This window comes from Trachypithecus francoisi, unplaced genomic scaffold, assembly GCF_009764315.1.
Source record: "Trachypithecus francoisi isolate TF-2019V2 unplaced genomic scaffold, Tfra_2.0 Lachesis_group20, whole genome shotgun sequence".
Taxonomy (NCBI): domain Eukaryota; kingdom Metazoa; phylum Chordata; class Mammalia; order Primates; family Cercopithecidae; genus Trachypithecus; species Trachypithecus francoisi.
In genome coordinates, this window is record NW_022681466.1 from 41,553,483 (window position 1) to 41,570,544 (window position 17,062).

At 52.4% G+C, this 17,062-nt stretch overlaps 1 protein-coding gene across 7 annotated transcripts in view; it reads left to right on the forward strand.

Moving 5' to 3' along the window:
- The first annotated feature begins 14,315 nt into the window (after positions 1-14,315).
- AXIN2 (axin 2) overlaps positions 14,316-17,062 on the forward strand; it is a 33,780-nt gene continuing 31,033 nt past the window's right edge. For 2 of the 7 annotated variants that reach the window (XM_033183924.1, XM_033183929.1), the window contains exon 1: positions 14,316-14,514. The gene's annotated coding sequence lies outside the window, so the exon portion shown is untranslated. The other 5 variants (XM_033183928.1, XM_033183923.1, XM_033183926.1 and 2 more) reach the window with 4 other exon arrangements.

A 17,062-nucleotide genomic window follows, 5' to 3' on the forward strand; every position in this document is an offset into this window, starting at 1 on the left:
GGCTCCCTTTGAACAAGCCTTTTTCTGATGCAGAATGTGAATGAGGAATGGAATCTATACCCAAAAGAATGGATGAAACAGAGCTTCCTGCAGGATTTACAAAGCAGGCACCAAAGGTGCAGAAGGAAGTCCTCTTGAACTTGGTGACCATACCTCGATACTTACAAAATTCTTAAGAGAGACCCAACATGCAGCAGTGTATATCTGTTACCAATTATGGAAAGGTCTGTGAACGATGAGGAGAAAGGGGCACTGCGTGAATGTTTGAGGGATAAGCCGGGCCTAAAGATGGGCACCCTGACTTTCCTGGCCTCACCCCCTGGGGCCCACCTTACAGCTCTTGGGAGGAGGAACAAGAATTAGAGAACAAGGCCGGGCGTGGTGGTTCATACCTATAATCCCAGCACTTTGAGAGGCCGAGGCAGGTAGATCACCTGAGGTCAGGAGTTCAAGACCCATCTGGCCAACATGGTGAAACTCCATCTCTACTAAAAATACAAAAATTAGCCAGGCATAGTAGCACATGCCTGTAATCCCAGCTACTCGGGAGGCTGAGGGAGGACAATTGCTTGAATCCAGGAAGCAGAAGTCGCAGTGAGCTGCGATGGTGCCATTGTACTCCAGCCTGGGCAACAAGAGCGAAACTCCATCTAAAAAAAAAAAAAAAAAATTATAAAACACATAATGCAACTTTTGGCGCCGGAGGAAGGCCCAGGGGTTGTGGTGATGGGGGCACCTAGCAAGGCTGGGGGCTGAGATGCTATACAGGGTTCAGGGCTCCTAAATTCAGAGAACACTTGACCATTTGCAAGTACCTAGAAGTCCCCGCAGTCATCACAGCAAGACTTGAGCATGGGAGTGGGCACGTTCTGACAGACTCACCAGGCGTCACCTGGCTGCAGCCGCTACCCCTAGCTGAAGATCTGTAATGAGCAGTGAAAAGATTAAATATGCGCCAAGACCTTTATGGGCCTTGGGAAGCCATTTGTGCCAGAAAGCTGAGCACTTACATCTTTCAGAAACTAAATGTACTGGCTAGACTGTTTCCATTCAAACCTCACCTTAAATCTGTCATATTTCATTCCCACTTTATAGGGAAGGGAGGGAGATCTTCAAGAGCTCAATAACTTGTAGGACCTCCCTAGCCGGGGGAGCAGGGCCCTAGGCCAGGTTGCTCTCTTTGTTTTTTCCAAAGATGTCTAACCCTTACCAGGTATTCCCTGGCATCAGGGGGGTTCTAACCACTTTACTGCATCACTTCTTTTCTTTCTTTCTTCTTCTTTTTTTTTTTTTTTTTTGAGGCAGGGTCCCACTCTGTCACCCAGACTGGTGTGCAGTGGCTCACTGTAACCTCCTCCTCCTGGGTTCAAGCGATTCTCCTGCCTCCGCCTCCCGAGTAGCTAGGACTACAGGCACATGCCACCATGCCCGGCTAATTTTTGTATTTTTTGATAGAGGTGAGTTTTCACCATGTTGGCCAGACTGGTCTTGAACTCCTGACCCTAAGTGATCTGCCCATCTCGGCCTCACAAAATGCTGGGATTACAGGCATGAGCCACCATGCTCGGCTGCATCACTTCTTCATTTAATCCGCCCAACAACCCTCCAGACAGGCACTGCCATTCCTTACATTATATACTTGGGGAAACCAAGGCACAGAGGAACGACAGACTCTCCATAGGAGGTGTGGCTGTCCATTTCCAGAGCCTCTGTGTTGAACCATTGAGCCACACTCCCCTGGCTCATCCAGACACGTTGGGATAAAGAAAACACCTCCTTCCGGTGGCCCACAGTGCTCTGCCAAGCCGGCCTAAGCCAGTCTGCCCCACTTCACCTTTCTCCCTCCCTGCTCTCCCTGGTTTTTAGTTTTTATGAATTTCTGGAAAGGGCAGAGCTTCCTCTTGCCTGGGGTCTTTGCAGGTCCTATTCCCAGCTGCCCACAGCCTCCAACTCTCCTGTGCCCTGTGTCTGTCTCACCTCTCCTGCCAATCATGTGGCACAAAAAAAAATCAAAACAGGGATTATCGGTGTCCTCTTCCCACCCTCCCGCAGACTGGGGGCTGCTGAGGGCAGAGACACTGCTCTTAGGTTCCACTTGAGGGCCCCAGCGCCCACTGCCTTGGGTGCCTGCTTTCCTCGTGCCACCCTGGCTTCCCGAGAAAAGGCCCAGCCCCATGTTCCCAGGCACAACTGCCTCCCTAGGGGCATGAAAGACCCTCCATTGTCTTGTAGAGTTTAAGGTTGATGCCTTTCACAGGGAAATTCAGAGCAGGGCATCTCTTGGGGACGGTGAGAGGAGGGAAGGAAGTTGGCCTTTGTTGAGGAGAAAAGGTCAAAGTTCAAGGGATGGGAATGGAGTGGGGGAGGGCCAGGTCTATTACAGATAAACCAAGTTCGGCTGGAGCAGCTGCTGGACCTGCACAAAGTGGGTGGCTGCCTGAGCGAGCGGAAATGGGTGAAGTCCCAAGGCCACCCCACGGCACCTCATACTCCCTTCCTGGGTGGCCCTGGTGCCTTTCTTGGTCTTGACCTCAGGAATCTGTTCTACAGCTGAGGGTGTCCCCAAGGGCATGCTCTGAGTATCCACTCTGCAGACAGCGACACTGCCTCCCCCTCACTCCCTGGGCAGGCCGCGTCTGGCACCTGCCTTTCACACCTCTGTGCTCTCACAAATTGCTCTGGCTCCTCTCTGACCTTGGAGTAGAAGAGAGGATGGGAATGGAGCCCCTTACTTACTGCACTCTGTTCTTTGTGACCGTATTTTCTGACCCCAAAGTCAGGCCGCCAGGTCTTGATCATTTTCTGCTTTGTGAACCAATGAATTCCTGTGAAAAGTTATACAAAGGTAGATAGATGAATGCATTTAACAAATTGAGCTTCTTGAAAACAAGGCAGTTTACAAAAAGAAAGACTCGTTTCAGTGGGGGTGGTGTAGGGGCAGGGAACAATATTATCAGCTAAAAGATTTGCCTTGTCACCTAACCTCACTCTGCTTGACCTGCTGACGCTGGTGGGATGTCTTGCTCCAGTCTTCCTTATCTGAAAAGCTGGGCTAGCTCAATACTTGTTTTTCACTGAAGTTGTTCTTTCTTTCTTTTCTTTTCTTTACTTTTGTATTTTTCCGGGAGACAAGATCTCACTCTGTCTCCTAGGCTGGAGTGCGGTGGAGTGCAGTGGTGTGATCTCGGCTCACTGCGGCCTCAAACTCCTGGACTCAAGCGATCCTCCCACCTCAGCCTCCTGACCCCAATAGCTGGGATTATAGGTGTGCACCACCATACCTGACTAATTTTTAAGTTCCAGGATACATGTGCAGGATGTGCAGGTTTGTTACATAGGTACAAGTGTACCATGATGGTTTGCTGCACCTGTCAACCAATCACCGAGGTATTAAGCCCAGCATTAGCTATTTATCCTGATGCTCTCCCTCCCCCTGCCACCCTCAGCTAATTTTTGTATTTTTGTATTTTTATAGAGACAGGGTTTCACCATGTTGCCCAGGCTGGTCTCCTGGGCAACAGGAGCGATCCACCCTGCCTCAGCCTCCCAAAGTGCTGGGATTACAGGCATGCACCACTGCACCTGACCAGTTTTTTTTTCCCCCAACATCCCTTAGGTGTTTGGGTGATTCATTGAGGCTATCAAGATAGATTTTCTAGTTTCAGTAATTATTGTATCTTTTTCTATGCTCAAAAGTTATCAGCAAAAGTATTTACCAAAAGAGCATGACTACCAGGAGGTGAGGCTCAATCTACACTTTTTTTTTTTTTTTTTTTTGAGTCGGAGTCTCGCTCTGTCTCCCAGGTTGGAGTGCAGTGGAACATTCTTGGCTCACTGCAACCTCCATCTCCCAGGTTCAAGTGATTCTCCTGCCTCAGTCTCCCGACTAGCTGGGACTACAGGCACATGCCACCATGCCTGGCTAATTTTTTGTATTTTTAGTAGAGACAGGGTTTCACCGTGTTAGCCAGGATGGTCTCTAGTTTCACCGTGTTAGCCAGCATGGTCTCTATCTCCTGACCTCGTGATCCGCCGCCTCGGCCTCCCAAAGTGCTGGGATTACAGGCGTGAGCCACCGCGCCTGGCCAATCTACACATTTTATTGTTTGTGATAGTAATGTTTTTGCTAAGGAAGCTATTAACGTTCAACCATATTGATCTGTAGACCATTTCTCCTTGTTTGTTTAGAGAACATACTACCAGGGCACACTGTCATTAAAAGGGTCATCAAATACCAAGATTTCTTCAAAGTCTTTCTGAGCCAAAACATTCAGGAATCCTCTCCGCCAATCCCCGCCCCCCGCACCCACCACTTCCCATCCAAATTCAGTGACAAGGACTCCGAGGTCTGCTTTCTAAAAACCATCATCATGCATAGAATTAGCCCACGTCCCAGCCAATTTTGCCACCACATTTAAGTCACATGATACTCTTATTTAGCCTCTTTTTTCCCAGGTTCCTAGTCACTCCATAGGGAAGATTCATTTCCTCTCCTCTAATCTGAATGCAATAGTTAGCAAGGACCATTCACATTTACCTCCTAGACCAATGGGTTCTTTCCATTGGGGAAGAAAAAGGTGGCAGCATGGCTGGGCGCGGTAGCTCACGCCTGTAATCCCAGCACTTTGGGAGGCCGAGGCGGGCGGATCACAAGGTCAGGAGATCGAGACCAAGGTGAAACCTCGTCTCTACTAAAAATACAAAAAAAAAAAAAAAAATTAGCCGGGCGCCGTGGCAGGTGCCTGTAGTCCCAGCTACTCAGGAGGCTGAGGCAGGAGAATGGCATGATCCCGGGAGGCAGAGCTTGCAGTGAGCTGAGATCACGCCACTGCACTCCAGCCTGGGGAACAGAGCGAGACTCCGTCTTAAAAAAAAAAAAAAAGAAAAAGAAAAAGAAAAAGAAAAAAGTGGCAGCAAAGCAAATACTGTTTTTGAGTGTGACCAAATGTCTCTATCCTGTAACTCAGTAACATCTCAAAATAATTCGATATTTCTTAATCTATTAGGAGAATTTTGATACATTTCAATAGAAATTTCCAGAAACCTTTGAAGAACTTCAAATATGTGATATTTATTTATTTTTATTTATTTATTAGACGGAGTCTGGCTCTTCTCGTCCAGGCTGGAGTGCAGTGGCACCATCTCGGCTCACTGCAACCTCTGCCTCCTGGGTTCAAGCTATTCTCCTGCCTCGTCCTGCCGAGTAGCTGGGATTACAGGCGCCTGCCACCATTCCCAGCTAATTATTTTGCATTTTTAGCAGAGATGGGGTTTTGCCATGTTGGCCAGGCTAGTCTCGAACTTCTGACCTCAGGTGATCCACCTGCCTTGGCCTCTCAAAGTGCTGGGATTACAAGCGCGAGCCACTGCGCTTGGCCCAAATATGTGATAATGACTGCCAGTAGCTTATGCTTGTCGTCATCGACCATCAACGTGCTATCATTTCATAAAGTACAGAAAAGGGCCGGGCACAGTGCCTCACGCCTGTAATCCCAGCACTTCGGGAGGCCGAGGCTGGCCGATCACTCAAGGTAAAGAGTTCAAGGCCAGCCTGGCCAACATGGTGAAACCCTGTCTCTACTAGAACTACAAAAATTAGCCAGGCATGGTGGCGCACACCTGTAGTCCCAGCTACTTGGGAGGCTGAGGCAGGAGATTCGCCTGAACCTGGGTGGCAGAGGTTGCACTGAGTCGAGATCACGTAATTGCTCTCCAGCCTGGGCAACACAGCGAGACTCTGTCTCAATAAAAGAAAACATAAAAAATAATTATAGAAAAGATTCACAACCTGTATGTCTTGCAACTGGGTTCTTACCATTAGGAATGTTAACTCACAGGGCGAAGTCTTATCAGCAGGTCGGTTTTCGCCACTCCCCTCCCCATAGGATACATCTTCATCTGTGGGTCCAGAATCTGGATATGGCTTAACCGGGTGCCTCCTCCTTGAGGCTACCAGCAAGCTAGCAGCTGGACCTGCATCATGTCAAGGCTTGCCTGGGTGGCGTTCGGCTTCTGAGATCACTTGGTTGGTGGCAGGGCTTGTCCCTCGTCACACGGGTCCCTCAACAGGGATGCCTCAAGATTCTAGGGAAAGCACCTAAGGAAGAAATCGCAGCCTTTAGATAGCCTAATGTGGGGGATGTGCTGTTGCATCAGCCACATTTTATTTGTTAGAAGAGAGTCAAATGCCATCCATGCTCAAGGGGAGGGAAGTACGCAGAGTGTAGAACCAGGAAGCAGGGATCATCAGGGCCCAATTTAGAGGATGCCACCCACAGCTCCTTATGACACAGTGACTACTGGCTTGACTCTGGCAGAGGGTTTCCAAGACCCTGTTCCAGATCCTAGGCTGGTATCAGTTCTGATTGGCCGGTGTACAGGTTTCATCAGCTGTTAAATATCTCCCAGGTCCCTTCTTCCCACAGTCTAGTTCAAGGAATGCAAGTATCACAAAACACGGTCCCTGTCCTCAGAGAGTTCATGGTTGAGTGGGTGGGACAGAGAAGTAGATGAACCACAGTGTTTTGCTAGAGGTGAGCCCCAGATGCCACAGTAGGAGGACGGGCTCTAGCCTGGTCTCCAGGGATGAGGTGGGAGAGGACTGAATAAGTGGCAGAGGGAGGGCAGTCGGCCAGGGAGGAAAAGGAGAGGCAAGCCATCATGCATATGGTAGGGACAAGGGGGTGTCAGCAAGAAATAGAGCTGGAGGGCTGGGCATGGTGGCTCACGCCTGTAATCCCTAAACTTTGGGAGGCTGAGGCGGGCAGATCGCCTGAAGTCAGGAGATCAAGACCAGCCTAGCCAACACGGTGAATCCCCATCTCTACTAAAAATATGAAAAGTAGCCAGGCATGGTGGCATGCGCCTGTAGTCCCAGCTACTCTAGAGGCTGAGGCAAGAGAATCACTTCAATCCGGGAGGTGGAGGTTCCAGTGAGCCAAGATTGGGCCACTGCATTCCAGCCTGGGCAACAAGAGCGAGACTCCTCCATCTCAAAAAACAAACAAACAAACAAAAAAACCAAAAAAAAAAAAAAAACAACAACAAAGGAAAAAAGAAAAAGAGAAAGAAATAGAGCCGGAAAAGGGCCTGGGCCTGGGCTGTCTACCTGTGCACCACACAAAGGGTTCTGGACCTTATCCTGAAGGTTATGTGCAGCCGGGGAGGATCTGAAGCAGGGGAATGACATGGTTGGCTTTGCACTCACAATGTTTACCAGTGCAGCACTATGTACGGAGAGTCAGGGGTTGGGGCTATAAACTGTAGGTGTGAAGCATCATTAGAACATTTGGCTGTTCCTGGCAAGAGCTACGATAGTGGTTGTGGATTTGCGGAGCAGGGGATAATGCTAGGAGATTCTTTAGAGGCAGAATCAACAGGGCTAGGTGAATGAATGGAGGCGTTTAAGGGAGAGGGCAGAGTCTAGATGTGGCCCAGGTTTCTTTTTTTCCTTTCTTTCTTTTTTTTTTTTTTTTGAGACGGAGTCTCACTCTGTCCCCCAGGCTGGAGTGCAGTGGCACAATCTCAGCTCACTGCAACCTCCACCTCCCAGGTTCAAACTATTCTCCTTTCTCACCCTTCTAAGTAGCTGGGATTACAGGCGCGTGCCACCATGCCTGGCTTATTTTTTGTATTTTTTTTAGTGGAGACAGGGTTTCACTGTGTTAGCCAGGATGGTCTCGATGACCTCGTGATCCGCCCGCCTCAGCCTCCCAAAGTGCTGGGATTACAGGCTTGAGCCACCACGCCCGCCCGGTGGAGAATAAGGCAACTTGTTTCAAGCTCAGCTAAACTTTGCTTTCCAGAAGTTGTTTAAAATGAGCAAAGTAAGATATCAGGAGGTGAGGAAAACGTCTACGGGGGATGGCTTAGGAACACAGACATATGGATCGGCAAAGCTTCATGTGTCGCAGGTTGGCATGATGAGTTTAGGGGGATTCCTTTCTATTTTTCAGTTCCTTTTCTAAAAATGACCTTGGGGGGCTGTTTTCTCCCCCCACCTCACCCTTTGTTTTGGTGTCTCTCAGTGGAGAAGATCACTTAAGAAAACAGAACCTCTGGGCCGGGAGTGGTGGCTCACACCTATAATGTCAGCATTTTAGGAGGCCAAGGCAGGAGGATCACAAGGTCAGGATGGGGGAATCACAAGGTCAACATGGGGAAACTCCATCTCTACTGAAAATACAAAAAAAAAAAATTAGCCAGGCGTGGTGATGAGCGTCTGTAATCCCAGCTACTTGGGAGGCTGAGAAAGGAGAATTGCTTGAACCCGGGAGGCAGAGGTTGCAGTGAACTGAGATCATGCCACTGCACTCCAGCCTGGGCGACAGAATGAGACTCCATCTCAAAAAAAAATAATAAAATAAATAAGTAAAATAAAATAATAAGAAGAAAGAAAAAAGAAAACAAAACCTCTTTCTGGATTTGTTTTAATATAGGCATATCAGTGCTCTCTTCTGGTTACAAGTTCAAGCCAATTCCTAAAAGCCAAACTTGAAGACCAGGAAGGGCGAGATGCTGAAAAAAATTGGCACTTTGCAGCTCTATCTATAATCCATAATAAAAGCACTTGAAAGGCAACGCAATTAGGAAGTTTTAAATTACTGTTTAGCTGTGTTTTAAATTTCATATATAAAAAAAAAGATGTTTTATCAACAAATAAATTCCCCCAACACTTCTGAAGAAGAGATTTCTTTTCTTTTTTTTTGAGGCAGAGTCTCACTTTGTCGCCCAGGCTGGAGTGCGGTGGCACGATCTCGGCTCATTGCAACCTTCGCCTCTCGGGTTCAAACGATTCTCCTGTCTCAGCCTCCTGGGTAGCTGAGATTACAGGTGCCCACCACCACATCAGGCTAATTTTTGTATTTTCAGTAGAGATGGGGTTTTGCCATGTTGGCCAGGCTGGTCTCAAACTCCTGACCTCAGGTGATCCGCCCACCTTGGGCTCCCACAGTGCTGGGATTACAGGCGATAGTCACTGTGTCTGGCCTTGAAGATGGGATTTCTTAGGGAACCTTACTTTTCCCCTTGTTGCTTCAAAATCTCCACCTTGGCATTCCCAATCCCTCCTCTGCAAAGGGGAGAGGAAGGAGGTCCATTCCCCTTTAGGTGGATCAACTTCACGGAGATGCCCACGTAAACGGCTGCCACTCTAAAAGACGTGGGTCGCACTGTCCCAGATCAGGCAGAGATCAGGCACTACCCAGATCAGGTAGCCCAGCTGGCAGAGTCAAGGCAACCTACCTACAGGTAGGGGCTGGATGAAGCGTGCTTCAGCGGGATTGCAGGCAGAAGCCCTGTTGATTCTTTTAGGAAAGTATCCCAGATTGTATGTATCAGTCCTGTTGTAAAAGTCAAGACCTCCAAATTGTCCCACCCCCTCCATCTCAGCCAGCCCCACCCTGCGTCTCCTCATTACGGTGTGGAGGAAAAAGAGGCTGGGCCAGGAGTCAGGACCCCTCAGAAATTCCAGCTCATCTCTGATACGGGCAAAGTGATCCTGGAGAAATCTCACTTTCTCTTTGCTTAATTTGTCTGATTTATTTATTTCCTTCCTTCCTTCCTTCCTTCCTTCCCTCCTTCCCTCCTTCCCTCCTTTCTTTCTCTCTCTCTCTCTCTCTTCCTCTCTCTCTTTCTCTTTCTTTCTTTCTCTTTCTTTCTTTCTTTCTTTCTTTCTTCTTTCCTTCTTTCCTTCTTTCCTTCCTCTCTTCCTCTCTTTCTCTCTTTCTCTCTCTCTTTCTTCTCTTTCTGCTCTTTCTTTCTTTCGACAGAGTTTCGCTCTTGTTGCCCAGGCTGAAGTGCAGTGGCACGATCTCCGCTCACTGCAACCTCTGCCTCCCGGGTTCAGGCGATGCTCATGCCTCAGCCTCCCAAGTAGCTGGGATTACAGGCGTGCACCACCATGCTCAGCTAATTTTTGTATTTTTAGTAGAGACAGGGTTTCACCATGTTGGACAGGCTGGTCTCAAACTCGTAACCTCAGGTGATCCGCCCACCTCAGCCTCCCAAAGTGCTGGGATTACAGGCGTCAGCCACCACACCCAGCCAATTTGTCTGGTTTCTTAAATGAAGGGTTGGACTAGATAACACTTGAATGGCCCCTGGGCTTATTTCTTTCTGCATAGGACTGTCCTTGAAAGACGGTAGCAGGGCACAGCCTCCTTTGTCTCCCTTGGGCCCCCTGTGGTCAGCCTCCTGGGGTCACACTCTCCCAGGTTGTCGCTCCCAATGGAAGATATCTTTGCTTTGGAGATGGGGAGTTTCTTCCCAGAATAGGTAACAGACTATTGAGGGAACAGAGTTACTCTGCAAAAATAACCACCATGTTCTGAACATCTCTTCTATTGTGTGTCCAGCTCTGTGCCAGGCATTTATCGTATTGCTCAGGCTCACAACAGCCTTTGCAGGGGAGGTTTCCTCCAGTCTACAGGTGAACAAATGGAAAGAGCGTGGTTAGGTAACCTTCAGTCTTAGGAAAGGTTACCTGTGTCTCTCTTCACCTTCCTACCCAAACAAAGGTACATTGTCTAAGGCAGCACTTTTACAAAGGAATAAAAGACAAAGTTACTGAATCTGAGAGAGCAATGTCCTGGGTCTCAGCTCCTCTGAAGTCCCAGCTGGTGTGACTTCCCCTCCACAGTGGTTTTTGTGAAGCTGACTAAAGGTCAGAGATCTGGCCAGATGCCTCCCAGGGAGCCCTTAGTCCTTGTTTTCTGGGATTCTAGGATTTCAGCCCAGTATATAATTCCAGCAAAGAATCACTCTCTGCTTTATTAAACTTGTCTGCACTTAGGCAAAGTGGACTGTTTATCCTCTGCAGGGTTTTTCTTTAAAGGTGGAGCGGGGGGTGAGTGAGCATGTGCAGAAATCCATCACCTTGCTTTCCAGTTTCCAGGCAACCGTGCAGGATTACAACAAGTCACATGATAGCGCTGCTGCCAGGGAGAAGGGGAAAATGGAAAATGTGCTATCTTGAGAAAGGGGCTGGTATAAGCATAGGACTTTGGATTCTCCTCTAGAAATATTATCAACAAGTAGTCAGAGACTCAGAGGCTAGAGAGAGGGCTTTCCAGCACTTGGCCTGGCCTCCTGCTGGAAGGGAACTGTCCCACCAGAGATAAAGCTGCAGGAAAGGCGACAGGCCACGGGTGATGGTGGAAGGAGTCATTGCCCTAAGGCGACCCCAGCACCTGTTCTGGAAACCATGCTCTTAGACGAGTTGTTTTTCTATTTATTTTAATTTATTTTTTATTTTTTGAGACCGAGTTTGCTCATTGCCCAGGCTGGAGTGCAATGGCACGATCTTGGCTCACCACTACCTCTGTCTCCTGGGTTCAAGCGATTCTCCTGCCTCAGCCTCTCAAGTAGCTGGGATTACAGGCATGTGCTACCATGCCTGGCTAATTTTGTATTTTTAGTAGAGACAGAGTTTCTCCATGTTGGTCAGGCTGGTCTCGAACTCCTGACCTCAAGTGATCCGCCTGCCTTGGCCTCCCAAAGTGCTGGGATTACAAGTGTGAGACACCGTGCCCGGCCCTCAGAGGCGTCACTATTGACTGAGAAGATGCACACCAAACCAGGCTTTGCTCCTGGGTCCCCAGTCCCAGTCCCCTCTTGTCGCGGTCGCAGCGGTGGGATAATGAGGTAGTCCTTTGGTTAAAGTTGAGCCTACAGTGATTAGGACTGGTTGGGGGAGGCAGTGACGGTCAGTGGTGACAACTGGGAGGAGAGGAAAACCACCCATGAAGACCAAGTTTCCACTTCCTTTTTGAAAACCTCTTTTTTTCTGAACATTGTTTATTTTGATTTTAGATGTTTTGATTTTTCTATCTCTCCCCCACCCCCCACATTTTGTGTGTGTGTGTGTGTGTGTCTGTGTGTGTACCTTTACTGTTGTTTACATGGTAGACACTTCTATGGCAATCCATACCCCTGTCTACACTTCTGTTCCAGTAATAACACCCTCTGTGGCCTAAAGACTCCCTGGAACCCAGTGACAGTTTTACTCTTGGCACTCCTGGGGTGGCCAAAGGGGGTGGCTGTGTTCGTGGCCCTGGCCAGCTCAGAGCTGGTGGCTAAGAGGGGCCATGGACCACTGACCCCTCAGAATACCAGCAGGCTGGGGCTTTTAGAGCCTACTGGTTTCCTCACACCAGCAGTTGTCCTAAGCAAAGATGAGTCATCGGGCCACACTCTTTCCCTGGCCTTCCTGGCTGGCTTGACGGCCACATTTCAGAGCTAGTACTGCTGCCTTTATGCCAACCTGGCTGCCTGGGGTTGAGAGCCTGGAGGGGCAGACCATGGGCACTGAGAGGCAGGTTTTGGGGAGGAGCTGCCACCTGTCATGGCACCGATGAGCCAGAGTCCAGCGGCATGGCTGTAAGAGCTTTCTAGTCCCTTGTCACAGCCCCTTCGGCTGAGGGCAGATGGTGCACAGTCCTGCCGCCTGCCCCTTTCCAGCAGATAACGGGTGGTGGATCCTTCTCCTCTTTTTCTTTCTTTCCTTTTTTTTTTTTTTTTTTTTGAGATGGAGTCTCGCTCTGTCGCCCAGGCTGACTGCAACCTTAACCTCCTGGGTTTAAACGATTCTCCTGACTCAGCCTCCCAAGCAGCTGTGACTACAGGCGCCCACCACCACGCCTGGCTAATTTTTGTATTTTTAGTAGGGACAGGGTTTCACTATGTTGGCCAGGCTAGTCTCGAATGCCTGACCTCAGGTGACCCACCCACCTTGGCCTCCCAAAGTGCTGGGATTACAGACGTGAGCCACCATGCCCAGCCTCTTCCTTCTCTTTTTCTATGAATACCTAGATAGAGCCACAATTCTTGCATGTTTTAAAGTTCTGAAGGCCTAATGACAGGCCATCTCGCATTTAAAAGGGCTTGTCATCCATTAAGTTGGAGAGTAAGAGCCTTGCACAGCTCTGAGGCCGGGACTCTGCCTTTCACTTCTTGGATCTCTTTGGTTCACACCTTTATGGGTTTTGGGTTTTTTGTTTATTTGTTTTTGTTTTTTTCTTAATGGGGAGTCTCGCTTTGTCACCCAGGCTGCCGTGCAGTGGCCCATCTTGGCTCACTGCAACCCCCCACCTCCTAGGATCAAGTGATTATCCTGCCTCAGCCTCCCAAGTAGCTGGGATTACAGGCACGCGCCACCACACCCGGCTGATCTTTGTATTTTTAGTAGAGACGGGGTTTCACCATGTTGGCCGGGCTGGTCTCGAACTCCTGACCTCAGGTGATCCTCCAGCCTGGGCCTCCCAAAATGTTGGGATTACAGGCGTGAGCCACCGTGCCCAGCCCTTTATGTTTTTTAAAAGGAAGAAAAGTTAATTATTCGCTCTTAAGGAATCATTCTATAGCAGCAGATGAATCAGTACATAATGCTCTGGGTTTGTGACATACTTTCTCATTTTAAGGGAGAAGGTTGTGTGTGCCTTATAAACGTTTTTGGGAAAATGTGGGAGAAATTCAAAGGTGACAATGGGATGAGGCGTTTTCGATACATTAAAACGGCATGTCTTGTCGTTTGGAGTGGGAAAAAAGATATTCCATATCGGCTTAATATGTAACATATGGCAGAAGAGGGGACTTCGGAAGAGTAACGGGTATGCAGTTGTTTGGCAGAGATGGCCAATGTGTGCCGCTATGAGGGTCTTATGGCCAGCAGGTTTGGAAGCTGGACTTACGTCTTCAGGGCACTGAGGTATGCCTCCTAACTGGTGTTAGCACTCAGGCCTATACTGGCGGATTCACACCCCACCTTCACACATGCACAAACGCAATTCATCCACCAACTGCAGTCCTATATTTACCCGAACTCAGATAGATGCACGTGCACAAGCGCGCACAGGCCTGCACACGCTTCCAGCGGCTGGGCCCGAGTCCGCCCTATGACAGCGGGCCAGCCAACCCCAGGGCCAGAACTCCCTTTATAAAGTCCTCCAAGCCCAAATTCCCAGGGAAACTTGAATAGAAGTAGAAAAGTGTTTGATGATAGAAGAAAAAAAAAAATCTGCTTGCTTGCAGTTCTTGCGATGGCTATAATGCTACAAGAAACTGTTGCATTCCAGAGCGGGGGAGAGCGAGGGCAGGCAGTGGGTGGAGGCGGGAGCAAAGAGCCGGAGAACTTGAAAGAAGAAATCAGAACTCGGGCTGAGAACGCCCTCCGGGCCGCGGGGGGCTGGCAGGGGGCGGAGGAGAAGCCGGGGAAGGGTTAACGCGGGAGCGGAGCGTGCGGCGGGGGCGGGCCGGGGCGGGGCGGGGCGGGAGCGGGGCGCTGTCCCTTTAAGGCGGGCGGCGCGGGCCGGCCGAGCGCGGCTGTGATTGGCGCGGCGGGATCACTGGCTCCGCGAGCCGGGCCCGGGGGAGTCGGCTGGAGCCGGCAGCGCTTTGATAAGGTCCTGGCAACTCAGTAACAGCCTGAGAGCCGGGAAATAAAAATAACCCCTCAGAGCGATGGATTTCGGGGCCGCCCGGCGGCCGAGGCGCCCGCCGAAGGCCCTGCTGTAAAAGGTGGGGGGTGGAGGCTCGGCCCCAGCTGAGCCGCTTCAAAGAAAGCCCCCCTCGGACAGGGGGCGAGGTCGCGCCGAGCCGCGGCGTGGGCGCTGGGGGCGGGAGGGGGCCCGGCCAGACGGAGGCCGGGCCTGGAGGGGGGCGCGGGCGGGGCGGCCCTGAGGAGCAGCGGCTGGGCTGTGGGGGGCGGCCCGGGGCGCGGCCGGCGCGTACCTCCCTTTCAGGACCGTGCGCTCGGCTCGCGCCTTTGAAGTGCACAGTTAAATCCACAGCGCAGTTTTTGTTGGAAGCGCCCGGAGGACATTTGGTGCGCCGAGTGACTGCTGGAAACAGGACCTGCGTTGAAAGCCGGGCCGGGCGGGGGCCGCAGGGGCCGGGGACGGCCGCGGCGGGGGCGGAGGCCCGCTCGGATCTTTTGCATAAAAGGGGCGGTGGGGCGCGCCGCTCCCCCTCCCCGGCCGGTGGCTCTCGCTCTGATCCCGGGATTGTTGTTTCCCGCACCCCCTCCCCCGCCGCGCGACTCCCCATGTTCCCCGACGCCGCAGCCGGCCCGGGGGGGCCCGGGGCTGCCGCCGCTAGCCGAGCCGGGGGCCTGGGCCGGGCCCCTGCCAGGGGCGCCTGCGAGGTCTCGCCGCGGATCGCGCGCGGGGATCAATGGTGAGTGCCGAGGCCGAGGCAGCCGGGCGGCCCGCGGGCTTTGATGTGCTGGGCGGCCCTTTGAAGTTGGCAGGCCGGCTATTTCGGGGCGCGCTAGAGGCAGGCGCTGAGAGGAGCGGCGGACCCCAGCGCCCAGCCTTCCCGGGGGACTTGGCCGGGCAGCCCCGCGCGCCCTGCGCCGGAGCCCCCTCCCCAGCGCGGGGACTGGGTTGGCGGGGGGCCGGGAGAGGAGACTTCTCCGAGTGGCTGCAGTGGCGGGGGCGGAGAGCGGGCAGATACCCCCCGGGGGTCGCGTCGCTGTCGCGGTTATGGATGTGAGTCGGGGTGTGAGTGCGCGCGGGAGTGCCTTTGAGAGGTGGGATGAAAGGGTAGCGGCGCCCCCCGCTTGCCCTCCCCCGCCTCTCCTCCGCCCCATCCTCTCCTCCTACTTCTCTCCCCCCTCCCCTTCTCCCCTCCCTGCCGCGGGTCCGCGCTAAGGGGCCCACAGCGCTGGCGGAGGCTCAGTCTGCGCGCAGGACCGGCCCAAGTCCGGGGCGCCCGCGTCCCTTTTCCCTGCCCGGCCCCCGCGCCCGTGGCCGCCCCGGCCCATTTTTGCGGAGAGGCAGAGACTTCGCGCGTCGCCATTTCTGTACTAGGCTGCTGCTTTCTGTGCTTTTTCTGCGGGCGCCTCTGCGAGCGGCGGCGCTGGGGACCGACCCCCCGCCCGGGCACGGGACGCTGCTGGCGCGTCCCAGGGCTCCGGCCTCGAGGTGTACCCGCCGGGGCTCTGGAGGCGTTCAGTTGCTTTTGGGCCGGGGGACCGGGCCGGAGGGGCTCGGAGGACATGAGAGCCCGGCCTCGGCGGCCTTCGTCTTCCAGGTAACGGGGCCGCCCCACCTCCCCGCCGCCCGGGTAGCGCGGTGCTAACGGCAGCCCCACTACTCCGTGGGCCGCGCCACCCAGCCCCGCGGCTCGAAGCTTCGGTCGGGGTCAGCGTGCACCCATCCCAGACCCGGGGTCCCTGGCTCCTTGCCCGGGGTTGCACCCCGTCCCCCGGTCCGCCCCTACCCTTCCTAGTTTGATCCTTTCCGTGCTAGGGAAAGCAGCTTGTTTATTGGTTAGATATGACTTTTTTCTTTTGGAAAAAAGACAGGCTTGAAATCAGTAGAGTTTGGGATTCTTGGCACAGGCAGTAGTGGCGTGAGACGGCTGGTGATCCAGTTTTGTAGGTTTCGCGGCTCCGGGAGGTGGGCTGGGGGCACGGGGGCGACGGTTCCGAGTCCGAGGCTTCTCAGCTCTCTCTCAAAGTTTGAAGATCAAAGTTTCCACTGAGTGAGTTGGTTTCTGGTTTGGGGGAGGTCAGGGAAGACAGAGGTGTTGACTGAGCTGGATTCTTGGCGGGGGTAGGGGGCGCGCAGCGAACACTCACATCTGAGTTGGGGAGGGGGCGTTTGCGTGCTGAATCTGGGAGTCCAGGAGCCCAATCCGCCTATGCTGGGCGGGCTTCTCTCGGGCGAGGATCTTCTGAATTTTTAAGGAGTGGGAAGAGGGAGCGCAGAGGGAGGGGGTGGGTGGGGAGAATGGGAACCAGATGCCGGGGAAGGGCACGTTTGGAGCTCGAGTTATCTGTGCAGAGCCGAGTGGGGAAAATTTACCGAAATTGGTTTCACCTGCACACAGCCTAGCGGCTGGGAGTGCGCCTTTTTGGAGTTGATGGTATCGGGGGAGGGGAAAGGAGGGGAAGCGAGGCGCGGGCTGACCTGCCCTGTGTGCGCCCTGGCTGAGTGGGTTTTTGGAAGGTTGTGTCTTACATACACCTCCGGTGTCCCCCTGCCGCTCCCAGCACTTGCCCTCCTCTCACCTTCCCCGCCTCTCCCAACAGCTTCCTCCCACCCCCAACCCCGAAAAGTGT